Here is a 16,507-nt window from a genome sequence, read left to right on the forward strand (position 1 = left end):
CCTTCAGTGTGTTTGAGTGTTCTGGAGCTCTTGCCCTGGGCTGGGTGGCACAGGGGGTGGCACAGGGGCTGTCTCTGCCTGGTGACCTCAGGGTGCTTCATCACAGGGAGCCTCTGTGCCAGCCCAGTTCCCCTCCAAATTACACTGATTTCTGAGCTGATGTGGGAAAGTTGCTTAAATTATGGATTTCTCAAGTGGTTTTCAGTTCCTTTTTAAAAATACTCTCTGTGTTTGATATTCTGGTGTCTATTGGCTGAAGTTCCTGCAGCCATAGTGCAGGAATGGGCTTTCCCAAATACTCCCAGCAGCTAGGTGTAACCCTGTGTCACCATCATATTCTCTGGAAAAATCTCTTTGCCCAGGATTTTTCTCCTAGGAAGCTGAGAAGCCTCAGAGAAAAAGGAAACAATAAGTATCTGATTGCTTCTCCTGCGTTTTGCTGCTTTGGAATGTGTTTGGAGATTGTTTACCCATAGGTGATTGTTTCATTGGTTTCTGCTGTGAATCATTTTGACTCATTGGCCAGTTGGGGCCAAGCTGTCTCAGGACTCTGAAAAGAGTCACGAGTTTCCATTAGTATCTTTTAGCCTTCTGTAAGTATCCTTTCTGTATTCTTTAGCATAGTTTAGTATAACATCCTTTAATATAATATAGATCATAAAATAATAAATTATCCTTCTAAGAACATGGAGTCAGATTCATCATTTCCTTCCCTCGTCGGGGGTTCCAGAAAATACAACAACCCTGAGCAGACCTGTGAGCACTGGAGAGATGTGGGCATGGCCAGAGATGCCTTCAGGGAGCCTAAGTGTGCTCAGTGGGTGCAGTTCTAAACAGAAAATATTGAGAACTAGGGGGTAGATCTTGTTATAAAGTTAATATCCTACTGCATGTAAACATGCTGGGAGCCAAATGTGAATTCTTGCATTTCCTGTCTTTTAAATGCTCGACTTGGCAGCTGTAATTATGTTTAATAATAAGGTATATCTTGGTGATGCTCTCACTGGATTGATGGAAAACACACTTATGTCACAATGGTGAGGAAATACAGAACCCCAGGTAAGATTGTAATGAATTCTCTTTGCAAATAAATAGGGTGGAAACCCTTTTTCTTTCTGGTGTGTTACTGATGTACTCTAAAGGGAAACGAGCAATCTTGAACGAACAGAATTATTATTGTTAGAAGGAGTAAAATACATGGTTTGATGTTCTGTCAGTGTATGAATACACTTTAAATTGTATGTGCTTTACATTGCAAAATAATTGAAAAGAATAATTCCTGCTTTTTGTGCATTTGCCTAAGATATAGCACAGATATATTGGGGAAAAAAAAAGGTGTCAAACTGTTTCCTGAAAAATAATAAGCTCAGCACTTTAGGGAGCTGGAGAATTATTTTGAGAAACAGAATCTGGGATATACATAATTTACAGTGCTGAAATGTGATATTTAATTGCTTGTTTTTTCTTTCAGAGCAGGAACGTTGTGAATCAAACTCTTAATTCATTGCAAAGCTCTGTTCTGTCTAGGTCAAAACTGCAAGGCATGATCCCAGTGTGATTTGTGCTGCTGGAGAGGTGGAGGAATCCTTCAAACTGCTGATTAAATGCTGTTTGGAAATGGACTTGAATTATTCACCACGTATTTGCCCACAAACAACAGAATTTTCTTTTAATCCTCCTCTGGTTTTACACCACAATGGGATTTACAGGATGTGGGGCACAGGTAGAAATTCTGTTGTGGCAAGAAAGCAACAGAAGCAAGCTCCCGAGGCAGAGCTTGGAGCTGTGCTGTTGTTTTTCACCCATCCTTGGGGTGGAAGAGGAGACAAAGCAGATTTCACATTATAACAACTGACTTCACTTGTGGTTTGATCTCTGTGGTAGCAGTGGGATTTGCTCTGACTACATGTTCTCTGTTTAATAGTTTGATCTAGAGCTGCCTTTGCCTCCTCTGGGCTGCTTTTTTTTTTTATAGCCTGGATGTAGATTGATGGAAAATTTTTCCCAGGTCACTGCACAAATTGGAAAAGAGATTATGGTTTGGTTCCACCTTTTTCTTAAGCCTTTCCTTCCATGATCTGTCTGTATCTCTTGGACCCTGTCTGAGGATCCTGAAGCTCACAGAAGACATTTGCTGTGGGCAATATGTAATGAATATTAACTGTTGGATGTGGAGCATGTGTGCAGACTGCAGGGAATCCTCCTGACCACTGAGTGTCATTGTTAACTCAGGAGAAATGGGGTGATGAGAAAACATTTTTATCTGTGGAATTTGGGGAGATGAATCTGTGAGGGGAGCCTGGGAGGGCATGGCCATCACTGAAATGGTCTGGGGAATGTCCAGGTGAATTTCCCTCACAAGTGCTATGTGCTCACCAGCAGGCTGGAGCTGGGAATGGCACAAACTTGCCAAACGTGCTGCCATGTTTCTGTGGGAACAGGGACACCTTGGCTGCGTTGGGATTCATGCTGGGAATTTCTCAGCTGGGTGTCCAAGGTTGCTCTGTGTTGTCTCTGCTCCTCTCCCCCCAGCCCAGGCCTCTGAGCTCTCCCCAAAGCTGATGGCACTTCTGGTGTTTCTCTGGGCCCTCTTCTTGAGCATTCAGAATGTTCTTGAACATTCTTCTTCTCTTCTTCCAGTGGATTTGTGCCCACTGGAGTCTCCTGTGTCCTGTGGGGTGAAACCCAACACTTTTGCACCCTGGTGTCCCCTGTGGGGCCCTACCTGGTGCAATGGGTGATGACAAGGGCTGGTGCCTCTCTCAGCTCCCAAAGCCTTGAAATGCCACCATCTGTTAGAACCCATTGCCATCTGAGCCAAAATGATTTCCATAGAAGGAAAAATACTTGGAATAAATAGTTCAAATCGTGCTTTGTGCAGCTATTCAAATAGTATTCAAATATCTTTTCAAATAGTGAGTTTTAGTACCTGCAAGTATTGCCATTTTCTTTGTGGCCATGCCTGTTATTGTGAGCAGAGTGCTCCATGTATGTTAACTTAAAAATTAATATTATTCCTGTATTTTTTGTAGGGTCAAATCCTTGAAATTCTAAGGCCCTGCTATGGACTATTTGCTGTGCAGGGTAAACTCACCTTTATCAACATTTCCAATGCTGGAACTAAGAGAGAAATTCTATTTTTAGGAGTTTGGGCTCAAAGTGCATCCTGCATTAGCCCTCACATTAATAATATTGCCTTCAGTGACAGCAAAAGCAAAGGAGGAATGGGAACTGGGAGAAGGAAACTCACAGGTAGGAAGGCATTTGGTGCTGGACTTTTTGAATGAGCTGTGTTACTTTAATTCTTAAAAATCATCTCATGATGGGCACAGGGCAAATAAAATTGACGACATCTCACTTATAGCTGCAGTAAGAGCAGGTTTCTGGAGCTGCTGGGTGAGTCTGAGGAGAAGAAAAGTCAGGTTTGGCAGTGGCACCTGTCAGTGCCAGGCTGGACCACGGGAGGAGAGGTTAAAAGCTCCAAGTAACCCCAGCAGTCCTTGAGCAGAGTAGGAGAGTTAAATGAATCTAATAAAGTCAAAGGGGGTGCTGAAGTCCTATTTCTTGCTCAGAGAACAGGATCAAGCAGATGAAAGGCAGAAAATCTTATTTTAACACACAGAAAAAGAAGAGATGTGGCAGAGCAGAAGAGTGACTTGTTGGAGGTTGTCTTACCCAGTTATAGAGAGCCAGTTTCTGTAGGAGGTGGAAATGCTTCCAAATGCTCTAGCAAAAATATGAGACAGAAACTTCAGAAGAGGAACATCCCCTTAAGTTTAAAACCTCTTCTCTTTGGGGTATCAGCAAAATTTCTGCATGCAGGAAATCAAATTTAAAAATGGTTTAAATTTCTAAATTAAATTTAAATTAAGTTTAAATTATATTTAGAAATCTGTTTTAGAAATTAAGGGAACTGAGGCACTGTACCCAGGTCCTGGGAGCTACAGGACATGAGGTCTTCTGGCTGCACTCTGCTCACTTCCAAGACCTCTTGGCCATGTCCCTGGGGAGGCATTCATCACCTAAAACCCTTCTTTCCCTCTGCCCTGCTCCTGTGCAGCAGCAATCAGAGCCCAAAGGCTCCTCTTGCAGCATCTCAGGAAAAAACTTTAATTAATGACGCAAAGTTCCTGTGGCATCTATTTATGGGAAGCCTTTTTGGGAAGGAATTAATGATCTTAATGTCTGTGAATCACAGAGCATGGTTAGAAAGGCCACTCAGAGAAGTGTCTGAGGAACATTAAGATATTCCTTAAATAAACCTGGGGATTTTTTTTTCCCCTTCTGGCCTCTGTAAAAAGCACAGGCTGCATCTATGCAGCTAATGAAATTTCCTGCTGATTGGACCCTAAACAATTACTGCATCTTCTGATTGCTAATAGCTGGGCTGTTAAGAAGAGAAGAGGCTCTGTTAGGAAGCAGGGACCCAACGGAGAGCATCCCAGCCGTGTCAGCTAATGCCCTCTCCAGTGTACACCAGGAGTTCAGCCTGTGTCTGCCTGATTAATCCCAGTGTGAGGCACCTGCAGCACTGGGGTGGTGTTAATCAGGCCCAGCATGCTGCCCTGGGCTGCACATGGTGCTGGGAGGGATTTCTCAGCTGCAGAGAGGCAGATGCTCATCTATTTATTAGCAGCAAGTTCAGCACTTCATCATTTCCCGGTGCAGATTAACAAGGAGACAAAAGGTTTCTTCTGACAGCTTTCTGGGCAGCTATTGTGGCCAAAAAACCACAAAACAACAAACCAAACAAAACTCTGTGACAATGTTCTGTTCTTCCAAAATAAATGATGTGGTTCTTTCTCTTTTAACAACAAAACAAAGTGCTGCCAGCAGCCTGGTGTTTCTGAGGAGCCCAGCAATAATGAACAGGGAAATGAAGCCCAAAAATTGGGAGCAATTTTGTGTAGTAAATAACCTGAACAGCCAGGTGTTGAGACTACCAGGATGAGCACACATCTCTCATGGCTGAGAGCATCTGGAATAAAAATAGAAAAAATAAAATAAAATTGTAACTTCTTTCAGCCCCACAGATGGGCTGTGTCTGAATCCCTCACACCCCTGGTTTTAAGGGGGGAGGATGAAGAAGGGAAGCTCAGCTCAATTGATAGAGTTGTTATTTATCCCAGGGCTCTGCACCTCCCTTCACTGGCTCTTCAGATCCTCTGGAATCCTCTCTGAGGCACTGCTGCTCTTCCTGAGTCTGTGGTTTCACTCCTGGGCAACAAAATATGCTGTGAAGGGCACAGTGAGAATAGGGGCTGTAAATTGGGTCTTTGCCTGTGGTCCATAACAGCTCAAGATAACCTTTAGAGTTCCTATTTTCTCCCTATTCTGCAGAGAGAAGGGTAAATCTGTGTAATATGGGTGGTATTTCCTATGAGGTTCATAATATGATAAAACTTTTTAATAAATCTATGTGTGTTACCGGTGGCACAGAAATATTCTTGTGCCACCAGATGTTGGAACAGGGTGGGAGCCATCTGAACATGGAAAGGAGCTCTGGGGGTGACTTCATGTGTCTGTTGTGTTGGTTGGATTTCATGAGGTCTGCAAACTGCTTTAAATTTGGGCTCTTCTAAGGATGAAATAGCTCATTAACACTGGCAGAGCTTTTACAATGCTGGTTAATGTTGGCATTATTGTTAATATTGGCATTATTGTTAATATTGGCATGTTGGGGTTTCTGGCATTGTCAGTGGATTTCTCCTTGTGCCTTGGTGCTTAATCTGCAGTGGAGTTTTTTTTCAGAGTCCGTTTTTCCATATATATTGTAATGTTTTCCTAAGCCTTTCACCATTAAATTAACACTAGGGTGTGGAGGACACTTTTTGTTTTTACTTTTCATTCCTGTGGTCACGTTCTGCAGAGTGACTCCTTTCTGCAGCTTTCAGTAGAAAAAACCAGCCCTTTAGCACTTTCTTCCAGCTGGGGTTCACCACTGCACATTTGATCCTGTTTGCTCCCAGAACCAAATGTCCTTGTTTCCCTGATGACAGCAATTCACCGATTTATCAATTGGCTGTGGCCTTTATCTTGATTATCTGGGTCCCCAAAGCTGAGCACCCAGAGGGCCTTTTGATGTGCATTGAAATTTTCAGGTTGACTCAAATGGGATGAGGAGTTTCCTCTGGAGATGCTCTGGAAAGAAAGTCAGCAGGGACTGAAAAACAAATAAGATTTCCTTGTTGTTCGTTGCTTTGTTGGTTTCCTGTCAAATATTTTGATTTCCTTTATTCCTCTAAGGCTCAGTTCTGGTTTTAATGGAGCTGTGGGTATCTATGTGTTATCTATCAGGCTGAAGCTCATGTTCCCCAAAGGAATATCTATTTGCTTAAGCTCCTCTGCCACCTAAACACTTCACTTTCCTTTTCAAACCTCTTCCTTATCTCTGCCGTATTTTTTTGGGGATTTTTTTTCTGTCAGGTTAGGTCTTTAGTCTCTGTTCCTTCAATTTTCTGTATCTCCTGCATAATTTCCTTCCCTTTATCTCTACTGCACAATCCCTGGAGGCTCTCTGCTGGGAGAACAAGCAGCAGCTATTTGGAGGTTAGGTTGTGCTTTACTGGAGTTGAATATTCTGCTCATTAGAGAACAGGATTTTTGTGTGGCTACTGGGGAATAGCAATAAAGGTGGTGGGTGTTTCTTCCCCCCCTTTGCTCTGCAGCTCTACAAGAGCAGCTGCTCCAGGTGCCAGGTGGTTCCTCTGCTCCTGCCTGGGATGTGCAGCTCTCTGTGCTCCCAGCCTGAGCTGGAGAACCCCTGCTGGCCAACCAAAGAGCATTTCAAATAATAAGATGGGTATTTAAATGGAATCATGTTGTGGTTGTGCAGTTCCTTGTGCTGAAGTGGGTCCATCTCCTCTGGCTGGAGTGCACAAGGGTTTTTTATGTCTGGCTCAAGCACAGATCTCTGTGCTCCATGACAAAATGGCAATGGGGCAAAACACAGGAAATGCAAATCACACGGAAAAGGAATTGGGCATGATGAAGGAGGATGAGGAAAGATTATTCTGATTGTGGGGCTGTGTTCAATTAAACTGGGACTCCAGCTCCTGGGGAACAGGGCTGGGTGTGGTTTTGAGGTGTCTGACAGAGAGCACCTTCAGGACCTATTGAGAAAGATGTTGATAGTGATTTGTTTACTTTACAGAAGCCTCTTTTTTCCTTGCTAAGGACTGTGCCAGCTGCAGCCTGTGGTTTCCTCTCCAAATTTGCATAGGGGAGGAGAGAACATGAGGAAGAAGATGGATTTGACAAGGCACTATGCATTTATGGATAGGAAACCAAGATCCATCTGACAGTGAGGGCTTGTGAAGGTTTAAGACTGTGCCATGTAGTTTTTAACATCATCAGCTTCTGTATAATAGGGAACTTTTTGCTGACAGTATTTCCTACTGGATGAGATGGTAAAGAACAATTACAGATGGGAATAATTTTAAAAAAGATGTTGGGAAGAAAATGGGCATGGCTTTGTGGTTGGGAGGAACTCCATTCCAGCATCTTGTTAAAAGTGCAGGATTGTGGGAGGTGTTTCTGCATCTCATCAGGCACTGGGAAAATGTCCCTGTGAGAGCCAGCCTTTCTTACCTCCCTCTGGTATTTCATCCTGCCTGTTCTCCAAGAGTTTTGGGGTGGGAGGTCTCTGATGGCTTTAAGGGGGATTTTCCTGGTAAAAGTAGTTCAACAGCTCCAAAAACTCTTGCAGGGCTGGTCAAATTCCACATAAGGTTCAGACAGTCATAAATACATTTCTTGGCATTTGTGGGCTGGTTACTGCAAAAGAAAATCTCAGTTTTATATAGAGATCTAATGCTCAGCCTAGAAATTTCCAGAGGAAATGTATATATCCTATATGACCACCCACAGATGTGCATATGGACACATACATTTACATTTTCTGCTTTTGTGTGGCTGAAACACCCAAAACGTGTTTGAGCAGTTTCAGTAACCAAATCAAAACCATCCAAAATGTATTTGAGTAGTTTCAGTAACCGAATCTAAGACAAAAAGGGTTGTCAGTGTTCTGTGAGAGCAGGGGGAGTTTGCCAAGTGGAAAGTCCCTCTGGGATTATGGATGCTTCCCTTGCACCTGCTTTCCACTGATAAGGGACAGGAATAATAAATCCCTCTAAGATTGCTTTTCCCTGGCCAGGAATTTGTGTAGGTGAGAGGCTGCAAGCCTGATCTCACATGCACTTGCTGGGAATAGTGAGCTTCAGTGAGGAAGAGGAAAATTGGAGTGGAAGGATGGTTTTAAGAAAACCCAGCCCAATCTTTCTGCAGGAAGAGTCAGCTGAATTAGAGCAACATGTTCCTTTCAGTAGTTTGAGTCTCACAAGCTCCATAACTCTGGCTGAGAAGGAATTCAGGCTGGTTTCCCCTTGGTGTGGGACCATCAGCACCTCCTGCTCCAAACATATTTGGAAACTGATTTGGTTTTATTGTTCCTTTTCTGCTGAGGGTCTGGATGATGCCTGATGCTGTTCTGCAGCCTTGCCCCCAACATCTGGGTCTGATGGAGATGGGGGGTGTGAGGCATCTCCAAAGGTGGAAAAAAGTCCTTTTTGGGGTTTAGAAGTGTTCAATTTGTGTAGGCACTTCAGCAAATCTTCTGGGCTCCCATGTGCCTGATTATGTCAGTTAATTTGGTTATTTGGCTTCCTGGAATGGCTTTCAGCAGCTGCTTTACCACAGCATTCTTGTGGTCTGTGCCTTACCTCTCTGTTCTCCTTTCTCTTCTTCCATGGAAATGGCAATAAAAGGGGCAGCTTAAAATTGTGGGTTTTTTTTTTTCCTTACAGGTTTTTATAAGAGTTGTTTTCTCCTGGAAGCCTGTAAAAATGAATGGAAAGCTATTGATGAGTACAATGGATAATTAACCTGGCTGAGTTCTAAAGGATTTTTTACTTAAGGATAGGGTACAGCAGCAGGCACCTTTTCCTTGTCCTTTGTAGTTTATTCATCTGTCTCTTTTCTGTCTTTTGTCTGCAAGGTGCTTTTTGGTAAGAGATCAGTCGTGCAAAGGTGAAATAATTTCCATTCTTCAAAATCTGAAAGTTCAAAGCATCGCTGTGAAATCCTTTCAAATAGATTTCTACTGAATAAAAAGCCCTGTTGGGAAAAAAATCATAAGGCAGCAGAAGATACTGGCAACAGACAACTGAGCTGATATAAGAACTCAGTTATTCATGGTGAAGCATCACACTCTGTGCAGGGGGTGAGGTGGAACAAGTTCCCTCTCCAAAGGGGAGCTGGAGAATAAAGCAGAGAAGCAGCTGGAGAAGTTTTTGGTAGAGCTGTCTTTGGGGATGATTCTCTGATGTCTGCCCCTTTTTTCCTGTGCTCCCTGAATGCAGACTCTGATCTAACCAGGAACTGCTGGTTGGAAAGTGATTATTTCTTTTATCTTTTTCTCCCTTCTCAACCTTTTCCCAGCAGACAGCATTTTCTTCTTCCAAAAAACACAAGGAGAAACCACAGTTTTTTCAACCAAGTGCAGCATTTTTGTGGGGAGAGAAAAAAGGAGTAGATCTAAGTCCAGCTTCCTTGCAGAAGGTAGTTTTGCTAAAAAAAAGGGGCCAACTTTATATTCATGGTGAGAAATGAAGGCTCTTCTATTGAGCTAAAGCCTGGTATCTAATTCTGGACAAAAATCTCTGAATGTGAGGGAAATTGTGACCAAGCAGGGACAGTGACATGTAGGCTCTGTAAAGCTCCTTCTTCTGACGCTGCTTTTCAAAGTGTGCTCTGACATTTTCTGTCACCTGGCAAAATCTTTCAGATGAAGAATTCCTTTTTGCCCCCTAAAATCAAGACAGCCCCTGCCTCTCACTTTAGCGCTGATTTAGGTGGGTTTTGTTCATAGTTAGCTTTAACCAGAATGAACAATTCTGTTTTCTGCTTCTCATCCTGGCTCTGCTTTCCGATTTTCAATGTGTGCCCTTGTCCTGAAGGCCAGTCTGTGCCTATCCATGGAAAATTATGTTTTTCTCTACTTTTAGATCCCTGTGTCTAGCATGCATGAGAACTTTTTACATTCATTTCAGAGTCCTTGTGTATCTTGAGGAAGTGTGGAAACCTTTGAAGCCTCTGGTAAGATCTTTTCCCATCACAGATGTGATGTAGAGACAAAACCTCTCTTCAGGTCAGTGGTTTCAGTAGGAGTGGAAGCAATACAAATGCAGCAGAAATCCCAATTAATGATTCTTTAATAACTGAAAGGCAGGGCTTGATCTCTGCCTCTAAATAATGAGGAATATTTCAGTGTGAAAGCTGCCTTGGAGCCTGTGAGTTTTTGGTCCTAGGGGGCAATGGGAGCATTCAGCTCTGTACAGAAGTTGTTGGAAAATCCACAGGACAAGTGCAGCTATTTCACAAGTTATTTCCCAATTTTCATATTTTTTTTCATTTCTGCCTGATTAAGATTTCCCCCAAAATGTGAAAATTGCTGTTGATTTTTCCAGCTGGGGATGGTAAATCATTTATTTGAAGCTGGACTGTCTTGCTTGCCTCTTTGAGCAGTTTATCTTGTAGTGAATTGCTGTGGTCCTTATCTCATTTCAACACCCTGGCTCAGTGCCTTATCCACCTTGTGGGAATTGAGGAACTCCCTCCTTGTCTGCTACAGCTCTTTGGGATTTTCCTAAAAGTGGAAGCCTCCTTTGAGATTTTGCTGGAGAGATCAGTCCTGGAACTTTCAATGGTCTGAATTCCTTTTTGTGTCATGGCCTCACCTGAGCTTGGTATCACTCCTTAGGGGCCAGGATGGCTTTGTACCAAGCCACTTGGATCAGAAGAGAAGGGAGTGAGAGTCTAACAGCACCCAGTTCTCAGCTTAGCAGATGTGGAGGTTCTTCAGGTGCCTCTGCAATGTCACACTGAAGTGAGGGGCATTGATGGAACATGCAGGGATTTTCAGTGCCACGAGCTCTCTGGAGGGTCACAGCAGTGCAGCTGCTGCCTGGAATCTTTCTGAGAAGCTCTGGAGTCTGGCAGTGATGCTCCTGTGCTGCCACAGCCCTCAGCTGGCCTCTGCTGTGTCTCTTTTATCACAGCTTCCAGCAATGCATGTGGTTCACTTCATCTTTCAGATAGCATTGATTTCAGAGGAGTGTTTCTTATTTCAGACTTCTCCCTTTCTATGTGATAAGGAAACCTATTTTTTTTTTTTTTTTTTTCTTACAAGATTATGTAGCTTACATTCTTTGGAGGATAATTTCCCTAATTCTCCTTGGGTACACTGACAGCACAATTATCATCTCACTTGACAGCTGTTCCCTTGAATTTTAAACATCCAAAACACATCCAAGGGCACTGGAGGAATTCAGTAGTATTGCTGTCTGTTGCTTAAAAGGGTTCAGCTTTTTTGGAAGGGGGAAGGATTTCTGCAATCCCAGGGAAGACATTCCACAGCTGTAGATGGCAGCTCTCTGATGAGAAGGGATTTGGGAAATATTATGAGATTTATGAATGAAAACTACAAGCAGTGAATTACCAGAGAGAGCAACGAGGAGCAAAGGAGATAAAACAGAAAAATAAGGATTATTTTGCTTTGGCTTTTCTTCACAGGACAAGCTGGTCCTGCCATGCACTGAACATCTCCAGTGGGATGTGGGAAAAGGAGCTGAAGTATAATCAAGCCCTGTGGGTGATCACACAGCTGCTCCCAGGGACATTGATGCCTGTTGGACTTGAACCCCATAGCAAATCTTTGACATCAGCACAGCAACATGAATGAGGAACTTGTCAGTGTGAGATTCAATAAATGAAACCTGATTATTTGACAACCCAAACTCAAATGTGGTATTTTGGAGCTATTGGTGTTTTAATTGTGTACATTCATGGGATGGGGCTGAACCCGTGATAGCAGGCAGAAAACAGGGGGTGAGACTTCAGCATCTCCAAAGAGTTGTTTCTCTGTCATCCACCAGTTCTTTTCTTCTCCCTCCTGCTAAGATCTGTAGTTTGTTCAGCAAAATGGGGGGAAAAAGGGCCAAAGCTTTCAGGAGGAGCCATAGACACAAATGTCATTATGCTTTACTCATCTGGGTGTGCCTGAGATGGGAAACATTGGAGACCCTTAACCTCAGGATGTTTTTACAAGTCAAACAAATGAAATCAACCATGAGAGTATTTACAAGTAAAAAGCACTGGAAATCACTAAACATGTATAAAAAACTTGATGCCTTATCATGAATTGTACCTTATCATTTTTAATGCATAGAACATTAATCTTTCCTCCCTGAGGGCCAAGAAGCTTCAGGGAAAAAAGGTTGGGATGTCTCCACTGCTGCTTGTGGTTCCCCATTCTGCATGGAAGAGTCTTTTTGTGGTACCTGTAGCACCTTCTGTATTAACAGGTGAAACATAAGATCAGGGAACAAATGTTAATGAGATAATTTCATTTACTCCAGGCCTGAGGTCTGCCTTCCTGTTGCCTTGGAGATGACACAGCCCTTTTCTGGAGGGATGTGAATGGGATTTGTCTGAAAAGTGCACTTGAGTTTGTTCTGCACCTTTCCAGCAGCTTGGGCATCTTCTGGTTTAGGATCAGAGCAGGGGCTCACTCTCTTCCTTCCCACATCATAAATATGGACCTGTTTGCCAATAACTGAATGTTCTGTTCATGTTTGACTAAAAGCTGAGGCAAAGAGCTCAGGTTTATGGTACCTACTTAGTAGGAGAGATGGTTTAAGCTGAAAAAGCCTTTTTACCAGCACTGGTTGCAGATGGGTGCTTAGGACAGAGCCCACCTTGGTGCAGAGCACTCAAACCAGAAACCACATTGTGCCCTGAACAGGCTGCTGGGATCCTGCAGCCCTTCCTGGGAGGGTCAGCAGCTGCAGTGATTAACAATTGAGCACTGGGAATTCTGGTAATTCTCTGTGCTGCTGTGAGAAGGATGACTCTGTGCAATGACAGACCCTGGCTTTTTGTGCATTCTGTTTGAGCACTCCTGCAGAACACGCTGCTGGGCAGCCCCAGGACTCAAGGACTAGAAAGGATTCATTCATGTGAGCTTTCTAACTAGTATTCACCAAATTGGCAACAGTTTCCCATCATTACCTAAAATTAATATAATTTGTTCCTCATTCCCATTGCTAAGGAATGAACTGATCAGCCCTTCTGATTGCCAGTCCTTCATTTGGTTTCCCCCCTCTTCTGATCAAGTGAAACTGCCAAGATCCAGCACCTTCCTGTTGGAACCCTGAGAATTTCAGACTTTCTGTGCTGCCAGGCACTGACCCCCAAGAGAACACTGCATTTCACGTGAGGCCGTGGACAAGCTTCCAAAATGGAATGACAGAACTGGGATTGTGGGTGTGGAGTTTGAATAGAACTTGTGTGATATCACAGGGTGGAAAACCTGGAGTTTAAGGGTTTAGAATATGGTAATATATATAGAGCAAGATGGAGGTTTTAGGGGGGAGGCTGGTCCTTCTTCTTCTCCTCCTTCTCCTCCTCCTTCTCCTCCTCCTTCTTCTCCACCTTCTTCTCCATCTTCTTCTTCACCTTCTCCCTGGGTTTGGGTGGTTTTGTGTAATTGGACAAAAACTCTTCATTGTGGGCCATGGGTGGTTGGTTATTGGGTTAAAAGTAAAAATAATTGAGGTGTCATTTCTTAATTTGACAGTTTATCCTTCAAAGGCCTTGTAGAGAGAGAGAGGGGGCTCCATTTTTAGTTTGTTAGAGTGAAGAGCTGTAGAACTCAGGGTTTGTGAGACTGTAACATAGGTAAGAACTAATAATCATCTGAGACCAAACAAGCAATTCCATCTCGAGCATTTAATCCTGACCCTGGCAAAAAGAAGCCAAGACTCCACACCTTCCTTCCTGGCTGATTTAATGACTTTACTTTTGCTCTTGAATCTTTGTCCCAGCTTTGCCTTTTGCTGCAAAGTTTCCCCAGGTTTCCTCCTCCGAGGAGGATTTGCCCTCATCTCCTAGAGATGATGCTGTAGATGGTAAGTTTCCACCTCCCCTCTGTGCTCCAGCTCCCTCCCAGCAGCACCAACAGCAAATTGCAGTTCCCACCCCTCCAGCAGCAGGTAGGAGCAGCTTCTTAATGGGTGCACATTAATATCTTTCCCTTTGGAGCACAATGTCTTTTGTAATATTCTGAAGCACAGTGATTGTTCGGGCCTGTGTTTGCCATTGTACATGCTGTACTTATTGTGCTTTCAGTCTGTGCAATCAGCAGGCTATGGGAAGGATTCTTTGGCACCTTTGCTTAGTGATTAGTATTTGTGTAGCACTTGAAAGCTTAAAATGCTTTAAGAGGGATAAGTAGTACTATTAATAATGTCATGCTTTACCATACAGAATGGAGCTTATGCATATTTGTGGTGATAATCCCCAGTCTTCTCTTTATCAAACACTGTTGTCTTTCTGATCTGCTTCCAGCTTATCTTCCTCACACCTGTCAAAGCACTTTTCAAACAGCTTTTCTTCTTCCTCTGATTAAAGGCACACACAAAAAGATTCCTCTTAACACAGAGTTCAGCCTTCAGGTTTCAGTGACCATGCCCAGATGTGGTGGTCTCTAAGCCATGTTCAGAGACTTTTATCTAATCAGGTTTTCACTAATCTCTCTGTCTATTGCTGACCTAAGCTCTGCCATTCATTAAAACCCATTTTGTTTTCAGCAGCATTTGGGGTTTGATCTTCCTGGAGGAGTGCTTTCCTGTGTCCAGGTAATGTTTCATCTGTGCTTTTTACAAACCAGTTTATTTTCAAGTCACTCCCTGTAGCTTCTTGTTGGGAAATCAGCTTTGTGGCTGAGGAGGAAATTAATAGAGACACAGAGAACATTTTTCTTAATGGCCGAGGCAGAGTTAAAGCAGAGTTTTCCCCCTTATATCTCAAGCAGAAAAAGGTGGGTGAATTTTGTGTGCACTTCTCTGAATTTTGAGGAGGTTAGGGCAGGAAGGATGCCTGGAAGAGATGAGTTTTAATGGAGATGGAGGAGTCTGTGTTTAAGTGACCACTGTTCTCCTCTGGCAGGGCCCCTTTCAGCCCCAAAATAGCTCCAAGCTCAGCAGCACGTTGGCATCAGCAGCCTTCAAAGTGTTTTAAAATGTCCAGGAGCCAACAGAGGTTCATTGCCAGCGACTGACCTTGGGTGTTTTTCTAGAACCTGCTCGGGTTTCCAGCGCTGGGAGCAAAATATTGGTGCAATCACAACCTTTCTGCTGCTTTACCAGGAGACAGGAGAGCAAACAGCATTTCCTGGAGAAAGGGAGGCACAAAATGTTTAATCTGGGCAGTGTGGCACCTGTGTGGAGTTATCAGCATGACTTAGAGGAAGGGTTCATTCACAGACAGCTGAGCAGAAATGAAATTATTTGGGTTTTCCTCCTCCAGCCAGGGTCACCCTGTGCTCCAGACCCCCAGTTTTCATGGAACAGAGTCCTGAGCACATGGCCTGGGAAGCAGAATGGAGAAGTGGGGCTGGTGTCAGATCAGAAACCAGAGCCATCAGTCCCTGTTGTGGGATGGAGATTCTGCTTTCAGGCACATCTTGCTGCTCTAAGTGCTTATTTTATAAATATTTTGCCCTGATGGACAGAGGTGTTGAGCATTTCTCTTTCTTCTGTACTCAAATGGAGACTGAGGATATTCAGGTCTTGCAAACATTGATTGCCTCCAGTTGATTATCCAAAGTGGCTTTTCAAACCCTGAGCCTCCCTCCCATTCTGACTGACATCCTGGGGTACAAGCATCTGGCCTAGTGCTCTAAAATGCAGAAAAGACTTTTCCCTCCTCTAGACATGAGATTTTTTTTTATTATATAATCTCCTTTTGGACCTGATTCTCTTAGAACTTCCAAGATTCAGTACAGCAAAGGCCCCAGAAATCTGAAAATACCTCAGTGGAGTGTGCTGCAGGGGAGATTCAGTCCTTCAGATAAAATTAATTTTTGATTTTTAGAATTATGCAATGACCAGAATCAAATTATCAAAGCCTTGCCAATAGGAAAATCAGCAATATTGGGTTGAGGCTTCTCTTTCAATTACCTGCAGCATTTTCAGAGACTTGAGAGTAAACAAGCAATTCAAGCTGCCTACTGCTCAGAGGTTTTAATTAACTCTAATGATAATTGCAGAGCATGTGTTGCCATTTTGGGCAGCAATTGCACAGCTTATGTGAGAATTCTTGTGTGGGTGAAAAGTGGAGTGGGGAAAAAGCCCCTGGTATCTGAATATATATTTATACACTTGTTGCTAAAATTGGATTTTATTAGAGAGAGGAATCTGCTTTCTGCTCTGAGGGCACTGAACATCACGAGGTCCTCCTGCAGTGCTCACTCAGGCCAGACAGAGCCTGGTTTGGTGTTTGGTGTGATTCTGAAAAAGCAGAACTGAGCTCTCTGTTCAGCATTTCAAGAATCTTTCCAAATGGGGACACAAATTTTGAATTTTCCTTGGAAACGCACGAGCCTCGAGTGGATAGATGTTGTTGGAAGAAGCATAACCTATTTCTAAGAGCACGAGCTAATAAAGGT

Source organism: Haemorhous mexicanus, chromosome 20 (genome assembly GCF_027477595.1).
Source record: "Haemorhous mexicanus isolate bHaeMex1 chromosome 20, bHaeMex1.pri, whole genome shotgun sequence".
NCBI lineage: Eukaryota > Metazoa > Chordata > Aves > Passeriformes > Fringillidae > Haemorhous > Haemorhous mexicanus.